This window comes from Odocoileus virginianus, chromosome 6 (genome assembly GCF_023699985.2).
Source record: "Odocoileus virginianus isolate 20LAN1187 ecotype Illinois chromosome 6, Ovbor_1.2, whole genome shotgun sequence".
Classification (NCBI taxonomy): Eukaryota; Metazoa; Chordata; class Mammalia; order Artiodactyla; family Cervidae; genus Odocoileus; species Odocoileus virginianus.
This window is the reverse complement of record NC_069679.1, coordinates 22,931,035-22,948,062: the sequence shown is the minus strand read 5'-3', so window position 1 is coordinate 22,948,062 and position 17,028 is coordinate 22,931,035. Positions and strand designations below refer to the sequence as shown.

General features: G+C 34.4%; 1 pseudogene; it reads left to right on the top strand.

Moving 5' to 3' along the window:
* Positions 1 to 3,157: 3,157 nt before the first annotated feature.
* The window catches only part of LOC110127346 (N-acylneuraminate-9-phosphatase pseudogene), a 78,431-nt pseudogene continuing 64,560 nt past the window's right edge, over positions 3,158 to 17,028 (top strand).

Here is a 17,028-nt window from a genome sequence, read left to right as displayed (position 1 = left end):
ACTATGATACTAATATTAACTGAGTCCTTTGGGAAATATAAAGTGAAAATTTTACAAAGAGAACCAAGAAGCAGGTTGTCATTTGAATAGATCTTCACTATTGAGTCTTTGGGCAGAAATCTGGACAGACCACTGCCACAAAATGTTTTATTTTCCTTTTTTTCAGAGGTAAGTGAACCCAAATAATTCCACTCAGATTTAAATAACACATTTTATTTAATGAGCAGGGAGACTTAAGACTGTATTTACCTCACCGGTGATGATCACCTTCCTAGTAGAGTGAGCCCAACAAGAGATATGACAATATTTTAACTAGAACTATTCATTAACTATCTGTAAAAGGGAAGGATAATTAAAATAATCAAAGGCAAACTTGCCAGAACACTGCAAGGGTGATCAGAGAGCCTAGATTTATCAGATGAAAGAATGTGGCTACTCAGAAGTTACTGTTACCCAGAGGCTGGGATGAAAGCACATATTGGTGAGACAGAAAATTCACCACAAGTGATTGAATAGAAACATGAAAGAAACAGGCTCAGCATCCAAGCCTAGACCTAATTGCAAAGAGGAACTATTCCATGAAATGCAATTAAACTTCCAGGGAGATCAAAGCATTCTTCCACAAGGGAGGTGTAAGAGCAAAGAAATATTCCCCTTATAATTAAGAAGCATTACCAAAATTTAGAGGAAAATCCAGAATATCTCTTGAGACCGAAAAATAGTGAAATGAACATATAGGATAGGTTTTTTGTTATGATGGCAAAAGCGTAAAACATAAATAAATGCAATTAGCCCAAGATACTCAAGCTGGTAATATAAATTACCCTGCATTGTAATTAAATGTCATCTAAAAGCATCTTTATAATAATAGTTACTTCATTTTATAATATTTTTGAAAATTAAATTTACAACATTGAGTGGAAATGATTCATAATTCTCTATTGTGCTCAAATATAGACACAGTATTCACAGACAACTGTGCATTTGCAATGCTATTCTTTTGAGTTGCTTGAAACACAAGAAAGACAATGAGGTTCACTATTCCAAAGTAAAATGGAGGAGCATGCTTTGTACATAGAACATATAGTTATGCCTTGCCCACTGACAGTTTTTCTTACCCCAAATCCTAGTTAATTTGGATTTAATCTTTGTTTCCAGCTTTTTCCTAGTAGCAAAGAAAACAAAAGGTAGGGAGAAGTATAAATTTTGTTGTTGCTTATTTGTTGCCAAAGAAGCCTAGGAAAGCTGATAGAAATGAGGAAACCCAGAGGATGATTCTGTTAGGAGAAAGGTATTGGGTATGGGATGGTTAGTAATTTAGGAAGAACTGTGAGAAGGTGTGTACCATGTTTTGTGATCTTAAGACCACCCAACCTTGGATTGTGTTTGTTGCTTTTGGTGTGCCCAACTCTGTGATCCTATGGACTGTAGCCCACCAGGTTCCTCTGTCCATGGGATTCTCCAGGCAAGAATACTAGAATGGGTTGCCATTTCCTACTCCAGGGGATCTTCCCAACCCATGGATCGAACCCACGTCTCTTACATCTGTCTCCTGCATTGGCGGGCAGGTTCTTTACTGCTGGTGCCACCTGGAAAGCCCCAGATTGTCTATAGAGGAGTTAAAAAATATCTGTTCAATTTTATCTCACAGATTAAAATATATTTTCCCAAGCCTCTCAAACAATGACATGACTATGTATCTGAGGCTAGTGAGGATCCTAAAGCAGCAGGTAACAGTACTAAGTCACAAAATCAGAAAGGCATGGGAAACAAAAGAAAACTAACCTCTTAGCATTTTTTTTTCCAATAGCACACTTTCAGGTATTTTGTTAAAATCATAGAAAGGAATATTTTACAGGAAGCATGAGATTCTAAATATAAAGGTATGAAGCTAACATTAACATATTAAGTCAACACTGAACTAATGCAAAAGATACATCTAGTAATACGAGAGGAAAAAAGCAAACCAAGATGATGGAAAGAGATAATTGAAAATGGAGACAGAAAATAAGCAAATCTCTGTAAATATGAACATCTGCTCATCATAAAAAGATTTTACTGTTTAAAATAAATAAATAAATAAACTGGATTATGGCTAAGTAATGATATATAGTTGTTGATTTTCACTTTATATATTTTGCCATCTTTTTAAAATGCAGGTTTATAGGAATTTTAATAGATTAGCATGAGATTTCTAGTTTTTGTCATTCAATGAAGACTTTTGTTCTTATAAAGCTAGTGGGGAACAAAATTTTCCTGATAAAAAGTAGGCTAATGTCATGATTTTCCAAAGGAAAGAATTTTCAATCAATAGTTGGCATACATGTATAATAAAAACAAGCATTCCCTATCCCAAAACACATTACTTTTCTCTTACAAAATTTCTGAACAAGTGATTTAGAATCTTTCTATTCTGGCAAATTGGTTATTTATGGGGAAACAAAAGACAACCTAGCGATTTAAGATTTTTAATTTTAGACTTTAACTTTCAGTAGCAACAGAACAGTGGTATTTTAATTTGAAATTTTCTTGAGCTCTTCCCACATTAATGGTACTGGTATCTTCTTTGACTTATATTTCTGTTTTTAAATTTTTTCATATTTTGTTTAAATCATTTAATCACCTTTTTTCATAAATTTAATTAAAAATAATTATAACACATTATGGATGACACACAATGATTGAAAGTAAATCAAATAGGGACAGCATTTCATAACATTTACAGGAAGTCACAGCCCTGCACAAATGGAGAATTTTTCTCCCAATTCATTCTGCTTACTTAAAAAAAAAAAAAAGAAAACAGGTGCAAACCTTGTGTGATATGTACTGTCTTTTATATTAAAGGGTTAAGATTAAGAATATGTTGATATTTACTTTTAGATGCATAAAGAGGCCCTAGAAAGATACCAACAGCAAACAGAAGATAGACCAAGAGGACTACATATAGAGATCTTGGGTTCAGAGGAAATCTTCTTAAAGCTGCCTGTAGGGCAGCCGATAACCTTCCAAAAAACACTCTGGAAGAGGCAGTGACCCTGCGCTTGGAGTGAACTTAGAGTGACGGCGGATGTAAGGTTTATGAACATAGTAAGAAGGGTGTCAAAATGCAAAAATAGAGTCCCAGCACACTGGTAGGCTGCTGTTCCCTGCAACGTGCATGGAGTTTCAGGAGAATAGGGAGAGTGCCTGGAGAAGGCGGCCCCCGGCCGACCCTTGGTATGAAGGAACTGAAAGTGATAGAACCCCGTCATTGAACGGTAGCATGCTAAAGTCCATGTAGAAGAAAGCGTATTCAGTATCTTTTCAAACTTTAAGTGAAATTCTTTTGTTGTCTTTGTAAAATCTTGAGTTAGAGAATATAATACAATTAGGTATATAATGTAGTAGATAGGTATTATTGTAGAAATGATGTAGTAAGAATTAACCACACTCTCCCTCTATGGAGTGGGGGTAGGCAATCAGTAAATAGAAACATTTATTCAAATAAATAGAAGCATTTATTAAACATTGCCACAATCCAAAGATGACAGAGAAATCAGTCATTGCAAACTAGAGTAGTTCTGTTCTTCCTTTTCTAAGTTTTCTGTTGGAGCAGAAAAGACCAAATACTCCTCAGAAGACAACAGGGATCCGTTGACTCTAAGAGTAAGAATGTCTGCCTGAAGATGAGTAAAATCATTTTTTCTCAAAAATAGTATACTATTTCTGATTTTTTTTATGTGTGAGAGACAACTTACTTTCAATAGTCAGATATTCAAAAATAATTATCAAGAATGCCTCCCTTACAGGTGGAGAAGATCAGAGAAATGTGATATTTCATTGATAAAAAGGATGGAAATTGCCTCATGGTGGAAAATTGTCCCAAGATGCTTGAAAAGTGAATGTTGTAGACCAGCCTGAGAATATGAGGGAGGTAAGTCAGGTTAAGGGGTTGCAGAGTCGGACAAGACTGAGTGACTGAACTGAACTGACCGAAGCCAGGTTAGAGGCAGAGAAGCGTATGGGGTACCCTAGCTTTGTGAAAAAAAGATTATGTTTTTGGGTACCTTCTGTTGTTCCCTGGTGAACTTGGTCCAATTCTTAGTTATGAAATTTACTGATAGCTCTAATGCTTGGTCATTTCTTTTCTTAGAAACTTGGAAGAGGGCAGGATGGCACAAGGAAGACAGATTTGTTCCAACACTTCTCCCTTCCTATACTCTAACACAGAATCGTTTCCTCTTTTAATCATGTGGACTATAACTTGAATTTTCAGGTCATAATTAGGGAAATGAAGGACAGAATGACTATAGTAAAGCCATTTAGTGAAGAAAACCCCAGACTCTTTAGAATACTTAACTAAGAAAAGATAGTAGTAGCAATGGAGAAGCTACCATCTGAAGTGGGGAGAGACCTCAGTGCTCCTGGATTAACATGGAGAATAAATGACCAGGACTCAAAATTGTCAAGATCATGAAGTAACACTTTGTATAATGTCGTCTTCTTATGATTTAGTTCTGTCTACATGAATTGTATACCAACCAATATAATTTTAAGTGCAAGTGAGATGGGTGCCGTTCTATTGAGCTGAATCGTGCCTTTCACAATGCTGCAAGCATTCCTATACAAGAGTTTTGTAATTCCTCCAAACTGTAAATGATTCAAATGTCCATCAACAAAGGAATACATAAACAAATTGAAGTATATTCATAGGAGGGAGTCCTACTCAGCAATAAAAATGTAATGTACTATTGATCCATTAAGATAAGAAGATTTCCTCTTCTTGGGCTCCAAAATCACTGCAGACAGTGACTGCAGGCATGAGATCAAAAGACAATTGCTTCTTGGCAGGGAAGCGATGACAAACCTAGACAGTGTGTTGAAAAGTAGAGCCATTACTCTGCCGAGTAAGGTCTATATAGTCAAGGCTATGGTCTTCCCAGTGGTCACGTATGGTTGTGAGAGCTGGACTGTAAAGAAGGCAGAACACCAAAGAATTTGATGCCTTCATATCGTGAGGCTAGAGAAGACTCCTGAAAGTCCCTTGGACAGCAAGAACATCAAACTAGTCAATCTTAAGGGAGATCAACCCTGAATGTTCACTGGAAGGATTGATGCTGAAGCTGAAGCTCGAGTATTTTGGTCATCTGATGCGAACTGACAACTCACTGGAAAAGTCCTTGATGCTGGGAAAGATTGAGGGCAGACGGAGAAGAGGGCATCAGAGGGTGAGATGGTTGGATGGCAACACTGATGCAATGGACATGAACTTGAGCAAACTCTGGGAGATGGTGAGGGACAGGGAGGCCTGCTGTGCTGCAGTCCATAGGGTTGCAAAGAGTTGGACACAACTGAGCAACTAAACAACAACAGCAACTATTGATACACACAATAACATAGATGAGTGTAAGAAGCCAGACCAGAGGATGTATATTCTATATTTATGGCTATTAATTATTATACTTTCAGTTCTAGAAATAGTTCCTTTTTATAAATCACAGTCTCTGATGAATATGTCCAATTGAATCATCTGTTTTCTTCAGAATGTTAACATAGTTAAACTCATTATTTGGTAGCTATGAGTCAGACCACCTATTGTTCTGTTTCTATTTTCTGATTTTGCTCATATTCCTGGTTTTCTTATGGGCCTCATAATTTTGATTTGAATGTCAAATAACTGGCATGAAAAATTGTAGCAGATCTGGGTGATTTATTTAATCTCAAGAAATGATTTAACCCATCCTCTAGCATTTTGAAAGAATAGTGGCAAATCATCTCAATTGAATGAAATTTGACTCAAGGTTAAACTTAAGATTTCCTGAGGCTATGTTTATCTCTGGTACTCCCTCAGTACTAAGGTATATCTCTTTAGGAGTTCACTTAAGAACTTGGGATATTCACCAGAGAATCTCTTGATACCATTTAACTTCAATTTTTATGTCTTTACAAGGGGGACTGCTACAGTATCTAGTGACTACAGGCCAAGAATGCTGCTAAACATCCTATGTGTAGAATAGTCCCTACAACAAAGAATTATCTGGCCCATAATATCAGTAGTGTCAACTTTGAGAAATCTTGCTTTAATAGATATATGCCTATTTAGGTTACCTATTTATTTGTGAGTGAGCTTTAGTAATTTGTATCTTTTAAGAAAGAACTATCTTATTTACAGTGTCAAATTTATTGGCATAAGATCATTCACAATATTCTCTAATTTCCCCTTTCGATACTTGTAGACTCTGTAGTGTTACCAACTCTCTCACGCCTGATTTGTGTCTTCTCTGTTTTTTTCCTGGTCAGTCTGGTTAGAGGTTTACCAATTATATAAGTCTTTTCAAAGAACCATGGTTTAGTTTCATTCATTTCCTCAACTGATTTTCTATTTCTTTGACTTCCACGCTCTTCTCTTTTATTACATTTCTTCTGCTTGGTTTGAATCCAATACATTCTTCTTTAGTTTCTTAAGTTGGAAACTGAGGTATTTATTCAAAGCCCTATTTATTTTCATTATATGTATATAGAGCTATAAATGTCCCTCTAAATACTGTGTTAAAGTTATTTCACACATTCTGATATTTTGTCTTCTTCTCCATCAAGTTCAAAATGATTTTTAATTGCCCTTTGATTTTTTTTTTTTTACCCAGTGATTATTTAGAAGTTGTGCTATTTAGTTTCCAAATAATTGGGAGTTTTCTGAATATTTCTGACTAGTCTCTGATATTTCTGACTAGTCTGACTCCTGGCTGACTTATAGTGTACATCGTTGGGTTTTCCTGGTGGCTCAGATGGTAAAGAATTCTCTTCCAATGAGGGAGACCTGGGTTTGATCCCTGGGTTGGGAAGATCCTCTAGAGGAGGGCATGGCAACCCACTCCAGTATTCTTGCCTGGAAAATCCCATGGGGAAAGGAGCCTGGCAGGCTACTGTCCCTGGTGTCCCAAAGAGTTGGACATGACTGAACAACTCAGCCCAGCACAGCACAGTCTCCGATTTAATTCCATCGTAGTCAGAAAACAGCCTTTGTACTACTTAAATCCCTTAAACTTTATTGAGATTCATGTTGTGTCCCTTTAATACAGTGTATCTTGGTCAATTTTGAAACTATGTTCTGCAGTTGTTTGGAGAGTTCTATAGAGGTCAGTTAGGTCAAATGATTGATGGTGTTACTCAAATTTCCGTATCATTGTTGTATCCATCATTCAGGCTAGTTATTGAGAGAGGGTTATTGAAAGCCTGATTATATCTGTGGAGTTTTCTATTTATTCTTACAGCACCATAAGTTTTGTTTTATGTATTGTGATGCTCAACAGAGCATTAATTAAACATATAAGACCATAGGTCCTCTTGATAAACTGACTTTTTTCACTATGAAATGGCCTTCTTTATCACCGGCAATATTCTTTGCTCTGAAATCTACTTTTTCTCATATTGGTATAGCCACTTCAGCTTTTAACAGTATTGGGATGATATATCTTTTCCTATCCTTTAATTTTTAATTTAGTTCTATCTCTCCATATGTAAACTAGGTTTCTTATAAGTAACATATAATTGTCTTACTTTGTTATCCAATCTGATAATCTCTGCCTTATAATTGTATGTTTAGACAATTTATATTTAATGTGATTATTTATATGATTAAGTTTAAATCTCTATTTTGTTATTTGCCCTTATTTGTCCTTTTTATTCTTTAACTGAATTCTCTTTGATGAATCAAGCATCTTTAATTACTCAATTGTATCTCATTTATTAGCCTATTAGTTACAACATTTATTTTTGATATTGATTTTACAGATAATAATTCACATTTTTAACTTATCACAGTCTATCTTTATGCATGCATGCTAAGTTGCTTCAGTCATGGCCAACTGTTTGCAACCCTGTGGACTATAGCCCACCAGGCTCTTCTGTGCATGGGATTTTTCCAGGCAAGAATATTGGAGTGGGTTGCCATTTCCTTCTCCAAGGGATTTTCCTGGTTAGGGATCGAACCCACATCTCCTGTCTCCTGCAGTGGCAGGCAGGTTCTTTACCACTAGTGCCACCTGGGAAGCCCACAGTCGATCTTTAAGTGGTATTATATCTCTTCACATATAGAATAAGAACTTTATAAGAGTATATATGTATTTCTCTCCAAGCTTTTATTATTGCTGTGATATAGCCTACTTATTTATATGTTAAGTTCAGTTTAATCACTCAATCATATCCAACTGTTTGCAACCCCATGGACTGCAACACGCCAGGCTTCCCTGTCCATCACCAACTCCCGGAGCGGGCTCAAACTCACATCCATTGAGTCGGTGATGCCATCCAGCCGTCTCATCCTCTGTCTTTCCCTTCTCTTCCTGTCTTCAGTCTTTCCCAGCATCAGGGTCTTTTCCAATGAGTCAGTTCTTTGCATCAGGTGGCCAAAGTATTGGAGTTTCAGCTTCAGCATCTGTCCTTCCAATGAATATCCAGGACTGATCTCCTTTACATGTGGTGTAATATTCAGGACTGATTTTATTTAAATGTGGTAAACCTCAAAACACATTGTGATTTTGTGTTTATTTAAGTGAGTGAGTAAGTGAAATTTGCTTGGCTGTGTCCGACTCTTTGTGACCCCATGGACTATACAGTCCATGGAATTCTCCAGGCAAGAATGCTGGAGTGGGTAGCCTGGAAGATTCAGTGGGATCTTCCAACCTGGGGATCGAACCCAGGTCACCGCATTGCAGGCAGATTCTTTACCAACTGAGCTGCAAGGGAAGCCCTTTATTTAAGAGCTTATTTTTTTTTTAAAATTTAACAACATAAAAATATGATACATTTGTCCTTTACCATTTTGGTCCTCATTATTTCTTATATAAATCTGTACAAGAAATAATGAGCACCATCATTTCAAAGACTTTTTCTGTCCCTCCACCCACCACTGACACACACTTATCCTTTGGGAACTTCAATTACACAGACAGTAGTTTATTTTGGGGCTTCCCCAGTAGCTCAGCAGTAAAGAATCCACATGCAATGCAGGAGATGCAGGTTCGATCCCTGGGTTGGGAAGATGCCCTGAAGAAGGAGATGGCAACCCATTTCAGTGTTCTTGCCTAGGAAATCCCGTGGACAGAGGAACCTAGTGGGCTAAGTCTATGGGGTTGCAAAGAGTCAGACATTACTAACTTACTAAACAACAACAATGAAGTTTACTTTAAGTTGTCCCATAGCCCAATAGTATTCAACTTATTTTAAAAAATTTTCTTTTTTATTCATTATGGGTAGTTTCTTCTGCTATATCTTCATGTCCATTCATCTTTTTATCTGTAATATCTAATATGCCCTTAGTTACACCCAGTGTTTTGGGGTCTTCTTATATATTTCATATTTCTATTTTTTTAAGCAGCTTGTTTTGAGATATAACTTATATGCAATAAGGTTCACCTATTTTAAGAGTACAGTTCAATCATTTTTAGTACTTTGTATAGGCTTTCATCTCTGTCGTTAAGATGCCTAGGAGAGGAATTATTGGACTAAAAGAACTCTATGCTTAACATTTAAGAAACTATTAAATTATTTTTAAAGTGGTTGCACCAGTCTACACTTCAACCAGCAATATGAGTCTTTCTATATACTCACCAACACTTGTTTGTCTTTTTACTATTTTTTCTATTATAGTCTGTGTGTGCTTATTGGATCTTTGTATATGTTTGAGATATCCATTCAAATCTTTTGCTCATTTTTAATGCTTTTTTATTATTTTGAGTTATAAGGTTTCTTTTTATATTTTGGACACAAGTCCCTGATTGAATGTATGAATTTATTTTTCCTAAGTCTTTGGATTGTCTTTTTACTTTTATAGGGATATGTTTTGAAGTGCCAAAGCTTTTACTATTGATGAAGACCAATTTTTAATTTTTTTTTCCTTTATAGCTTTTGCTTTTGGTGTTTTATGTTAGAAATCTTCACCTAACTAAGATTGTGAAGATTTACTCCTTGTTTTCTTCTAAGAAGTTCATAGTTTTAGCTCTGTCTATAGACCATTTTGACTGTTTTTGTTTACTTACATTTTGGAAAATCCAGAATGTAGTTGTTAACTGTTTCAGTGTTCTTGTCTGCAAGTTCAAACATCTGTATAAATTCTGCTTCAGTTAGTTGATCTTTTTCTTCTCATTATAAGTTATAGTACCTTGATTTTTTTCTGCATGCCTGGCAGTCTTTGATCACATGCTGGACATTGTAAATTCTGCCATGGTGTGTGCTGGATATTTTTGTATTCTTCTAAAAATTCATGAGCTTCATTCTTACAATGAAAAAGTTATCATAGTTTAAGTGGCAACTTTTTTTCTCTTTTGAGTGGTACATAAAATAATAGTGTATTATACAACTGATTGAATTTTACATTTAATAAAACATATAATGAAACACCTATATTAAAAGATCATCTTTGTATATGTGCCTGAACCATACATTTATGAATAATAAAATACTAGAATTGAGAAATAGAAAATGTTGAAGCGACAAATATTGCTTTCATGCCAGAGAATGGTACAGTAGCAATATGATATTGCTGAATCAGGCATGACTAATACTCAATGCTAAATTATTACTCCAATATAAAACTTCCAAACATTCACCAGAGTCTCTTCCAAACATGAACGTTTTGAGAAGAAAATGAAGTGACTTTGACATTTTAGTGGACATAAAATAAAGAGGGGCAATATACCAATGAGATCTAGAATTCAGCAGGAACAGAAACTTATGACCTGAAATAATAATAACAACTTTAGGATCTTAAAATTTCTTTAATCTTGAGGAAATTATTGGATATACCTAACCAATTTCATTTACTTTTCAAAGAACAGAATGACATCATCTGATATCTTTTTAAGATGTGTATTTTTTGTGTATCTATAACTTTCAGTTTACTATGCAAGTTATTTTAGATGACAAAATAAAAGCAAATGACACTGCACCGGAACTTAAATCAGTATATTTGTATATGCATATGTAGTCTATATATGTACAAGTTATATTAAAAATACAAATATCTAGAACCTTGTCACAAAAATATTGTATAAAGAAGTTATAAAGATTAAATAAGATACAACTTTCAATCCAAAATAAGTAAGATCATCAACATATGATTCAAAGTGAGAATTCACTACTAAGTATACAGTTATTCTAGCAATCAAAAGCTTGCAAATTGAAACAATATAGTATCACTTTTTATCTCAGCCATCTTGGTTAAATACATAACATCTCAATAGCAAGCCTATGAAAAAAATGACATTCTTATACATAGCTAGAAGCATTCTAAATTAATTTACTACTTTTGGAAAGACATAATAATGATCACTCTTTATTCAGCTGTGTGCTAAATTCTAACATAATCTTTAAAAAAATGATACATAGTAGGTGGTATTATCCAATTATGCAAGAGATTAAATTATATTCTTAAGGCCGCATAAATGAGTGAATTAAAATTTGTATCCAGGTTCATGGCTTTAAAGCTTGTAGTCTTTCTATTGCTTTATTAATGTTTACATCTCTGAGCCAGCAATTTCCCTTCTGTCAATTTGTCTTAAAGATAATCTAAATATTTTAAAAGTCATAATCATATAGATATCTGAAATGGCATGAAATATAATAAAAAATGTTGTAAGTAGTTTACTGGCATTGCAATAGTTCATAGTTAAATAAATCTTGATATAACTGCTTAATGAAATATTAGCCAGAAGTCCTCATACTTATGACTTAATATTTAATGAAAGCTCTATAAAAATCATCATGAAGAGTATTTTTACAAATATATAAAATAAGCTTATAAAAATTAGAAGAAAATCTTTATATAATTGATCATGTTTATTGGACTTGGGCATTGAATTATGATGATGTTTTTCTCTATTGTTCAAACACAATGTTATTTTATTGCTTTTGTAATTATTCTAAGATAAGCATCAACACACAACAAGTGTGCCAAAGTGTACCATAAACAATGTCACAGATTTTGAGACAAAGCAAAAAAATAATCATTGTCATTGTTACAAGGGACCCATAAAGTATGGCCTTGAAAAACAAACAAATCATGTCTATGGTTTTGCCAAATATGTCTATGAAGTGATGTCAAACATCATATATCCTTTTTTTTAAAAAAAAAAAGAAGGAGCAAGTGTTTAAGTATCAAATAATTCTCTTGGGACTTTTGCCCTCTCACTATAATGGAACTAAGGTTAGCCTGTGGACTTCAGATGAGGCAGTGGAGAAGAAATATAGTCTCAATTCTTTATTCTGAAAGACTTAACTTTATTACATACCTCTTCTGACACTCAATCTAGACACTCCTCTCCTCTCTTCTAGGAAGGAAGAGCATGTGTGGTTCAATGGTCTTAAGAGTGCAGGAAGAAAATACTGTTAGAGCATACTTCTTTCTTCCCCTAACTTCAAGTGATACTTTGGTTCTGTTAATCCCTACCCGTCATTCTGAGATAGGTATTCAAAGTCAGCTTAGAGTCTCTGGGCTGAGCAAAAGTTGAGAATGAATTTACTGGAGTGCTATCTTTACTAAATACTAATCCATTTCCCAAGGTAACTGACCTTGCTTATTAGCAGTATGATCTTGAGATCAAAGCCAGGAGTTAGATCTTGTAGATAATTTCACTAAAGTATGCCTTTGTAAATGTATCTACTACAAATAATTCATCTTTTTCATTTAACAAGATAATTAGGACATTGTGCTATAGGTGTGTATAGGTGGAATAAAAAGCAATTAAAAGGCGACTTCAGAGATGGAGTAGAACTGCCATGAGTGTTTAAATTCACATGTTGATAAAACATGTAAATAGCATTTCTCCAAAATCCTTACTTTCATTGAACAGTAAGAGAGCAGTATTCAAGTAGAGTTGTTTGTTTTAAAAGCAATAACCTGGAGTCATTTCTGTTTATCACCAATATGAGAAGTGGAAAAACATAAGAGACGGTCTAAACACTGGCCTTACAAGGCCATATGACACTTTCTGCTCTCCACCTAATCTCCCCTCCCACTGAATAAAATAATCATCATGGAATGGCACTTTTTCTTGCTTAAATTTGACTATAAAGTGAAGCGTAACTTTCTGAATAATTATTTTGAGCCTGTAAATGGTGTCTCTCTATAACCAACCAAGCATATAACAAGAAGATGAAGATTAGACTTATTTTCACTTCATTTCACTTCTTTGTAATTGACAAGCTCTCACTGGGTGTCAACTTTAAAAGATGACAAATCCTAAATCTTAGAGGACCCAATTCAATAGTTCAACTTTCTAAATTGTTTGCAAATTAATCTACATTTTCAAATGAGTCAAGCATGAAATATAAGATGACATCTATATTACAAAAATATTAATTTCCTTGTCTTTCTCTTTTTCCCTGTCAAAGACAAAAGGTACATTTAAAATGTTCATTTTGTTAAGAGATAGTAAAAATGAACATATAGTGTGCATTTTAGCAACTTGGCTTTTTTCTCTTTTTTTAACACTAATTTATTTCTCTCTGTTTAAACATGCAGGTGAATTATTCAGTTTACAAATGTTCTATGTATTGATGAGAGAAAAATTAAATTTGTGAAGTATTTTCAGTGCATTACATTTTAAAATAAAGATTCAACAAATGAAATAGTAATCTGAGTCCCATTGATTTAAATTCTAGCTTTAGCCCTCTTCTCAATTATCCCTTGCCTCAGTTTATCCACATGTAAGTAAACACTGCTGTTTTTTTCATGCAAACAACTTGATGGTCATAAATGCTCTGCATTTCTTTAATTCCTAACTAAAATAATTATAACATCAATGTCAGTGATCTGATTTACTAAAGTGTATGAAATATAAATATTGTAGGGTTGTCTGTTCCCCTAAAATGAAACTTCAGATAAATTTTTACTTCATTGATTAAGCATATATTTTGTGCCCAATAATTAACTCCAATATTACTATCAAAAGAAATTGATCTAAATTAATTAATGGTCATTAGAGGATCAAATCATATTGCTCTTAAAGATATCACATTTCAGATAATTCTATTTCCTTAGTACTTTAGCATTCTCCATTTAGGAGGGCTTAGAAAATATTGCCATTCCAGGAAATAGCAAGTTGAAGAATTTCCAAGTTATTTTAGATATTAGATCCTCTTGACCAGCTGTCATGATTATCACTATCCAATGTTATTGAACATTAATATAAATGAATTAATAAGAGCAAACTGCCCATTTATATCAGCAGGGTCACTACCCTTCTGGGACAGGAAATCATGATGATTAGGTTACATTTAAATTCAATAGAGACTTGTTTGTTTAGGAAAGTTGTGTAAAAACATATATTTGTAGAGCTGAGAGGGACTGTATAGGTCTCCTCATCCAACTTAACTATTCTATAGAAAACTGAGGCTAATATAATCAATATAAATTAAAGGGGAAAAATTATGAAAATAAGTTCTTTAAAAATTAGTCTTTTAGGAACTTCCCTAGTGGTCCAGTAGTTAAGAATGCAGAGAACACATGTTTGATCTCTGGTCGGGAAACTAAGCTCCCAGATGCCAAGGGGCAACTAAGCCCACACAGGGCACCTGGACAGTCCTGTGTTTCAGTGAAAAATTCCACATGACACAACAAAAATCCTGCATGCTACGACTGAGACCCCAGTACAACCAAGTTAATTAAAATCAGTCCATCAGAATTTCTAAAAAAAATAATTTCCTATATTAAGCACATTCCATTATGTTTATTAGTAAAGAGCATAAAGGTGACTTTCATATATTAATAGACTCATGACTTAGAACAAGACCATAGCCCTAACCACTGTGTCTGTACAATTAAACCATGCACAGGGACGGCCTAAAACCTCAGCTCAAGTTGCTGATTCAGCTGCTGCCATCAAAAGGGGTGCAGCATTTTATCTGATGTAAGTCAATGAAGGGAATATAATTTAATGCAAAACTCTGGGCTTGAAGAACAGAAGAAGAAACCAGAGACTCTAATTTTGGGCTCCAAGAGAACTATGCATGAGTCCTTCTTTGATTTCAGTAGTTCTAATATTACCGTTTCACTAATTAAAATTGAATTTCTTGACTGAACAGTCTTCACTGAACTACATTATATGTATTCATAAAATACTCTGTCTCGCCTTGGCTATACTACACCAATGATTTCTGCATCCTGACCTTTAGACATGGTGTCTTGAATCCGGACAGTGTTAGTTACACACAATGGTTATGATGATTTGTTTCTTCTGCCTTCGTGTCCATTCACAACCTCCAGCAGTAATAGAAACAATTATAATATAGTTATTTATATAGGTGTCTGTCTTCTCCATTAAATTTTGTGATTCTTGAGGGCATGAATTTCTTTCTCCATAACGCCAAATAAGCACCATAAACAGGGAGGTGTTAAGAAGAAGTTTTTTAAAAAGAGAATTAGTGAACATGAATATATTTTCAGGATTATAAATTGTCCTCTCAATCTGCCAGCTATTTATCTTCCATTAAACTCAGTCATGAAGTTTGGATCTGGTTAAAAATATACATTAATGCATCTAATATGCTAAGTCATTTTTTTTCCTTCCTTTGAGACTTTCATGTGGGACAGTGGCCTCCTCTTTGAAATACTAGTATACAGGTTTAACGGCCATTCTGCAGAGCAACTCTGTCTGATTCTTTCCATTGCCTGAAACAATAACTGGCTTGGTAAGAAATCAAGTGAGGTTATCTAAGGAAGCAAAGACACTAATGTCAATTGATGAGGGTTTTTGATATCCATGCTGTTGTTGTTTTTCAGCCGCTAAGTCATGTCTGACTCTTTGCAACCCCATGAACTGTAATATGCCAGGCTTCCCTGCCCTTCAGTATCTCCCTGAGTTTGCTCAAACTCATGTCCTTTGAGTCAGTGGTGCCATTCAACCATTCCATCCTCTGTTGTCCCCTTATCCTCTTGCCCTTAGCTTTCCTCAATAGTTTTAATTAATACTTGCTTGTTCATGTTATTATTATCCTCAAATACATATACTTGGAAGATTATTAAAATACCCAGTTAGGAAGGTCGTTCATAGATTAAAGCCTAGGAGAATACTCTACACTTTTCAAAAATTCAAAAAGATTTGTTAGCTGAGAGATAAAATGATTACATTGGCTTTTCTTCCCAGTTCTATGTACCCTCTTTAGCTCTGATATATAGTATCACTAAATGACTATTTATTGAAAGATATTAGGGACAATCATGCATCTACTTCAACATGGTTCTATTTTTTTCATTTTATATTTAGAACTTCCTTGCGGTCTCTGGATTCTGCCCCCAAGTACATCCCATGGTATAGACAATCTCTCTGGCTTAGAATAAGGATTGGCAAACTCTAGAACGTTAAAGAGCTAGATAGTAAATATTTTCAGTTTTCCAATCTGTGTGGTACTCTACTATTAGAGAAGGGAGTTAGTGGCAGACAGTGTCTAAAGGAATGGACATTGTTGTGTTTCAATAAAACTTTATTTAGAAAAACAGATGGGAGATTGAATTTTAGGTCCTCCTTTCATGAGTTGCTAACTCTTGGGTCTTCTTTTCCTGTGTTACTTCCAACGATACTTTACTAGCTTTTTTGATCGGGGACAAATATCTGATTATTATTCTAAATCTATGCACTTAAAGTACTTTAATCTCCTTTTATAATTCATATAAATGCTTAGCCTTAATTTTCTTATTTGTGGAGTAAGGATAATATGTTACCTCTCTGTCTTTTGTGAAAATGTAATTACTACATGTAAAAATTTTTATCACTTGTGAAGTACTATGTAAAGTTAGCATAGAATTATTTTGGTGAACAAATCTATGTGATTATTCAAAGTTCTTAAACTATTGGTCTTAGAAATGGAAAGTTTAAATATCAGAAATCATAAATTCAGCAATTGTTGATATTTTCCAAATGCTGTCTTATCAAGGTGAAGTAAATACATGCTCAATTTATATTGGATGGCTACCTGGGGCATCTATGATTTCTTGGTATGCTAATGTTATATCCATTTATTTTCTTCATCAGTGACTTAAGAATTCCTTATAAT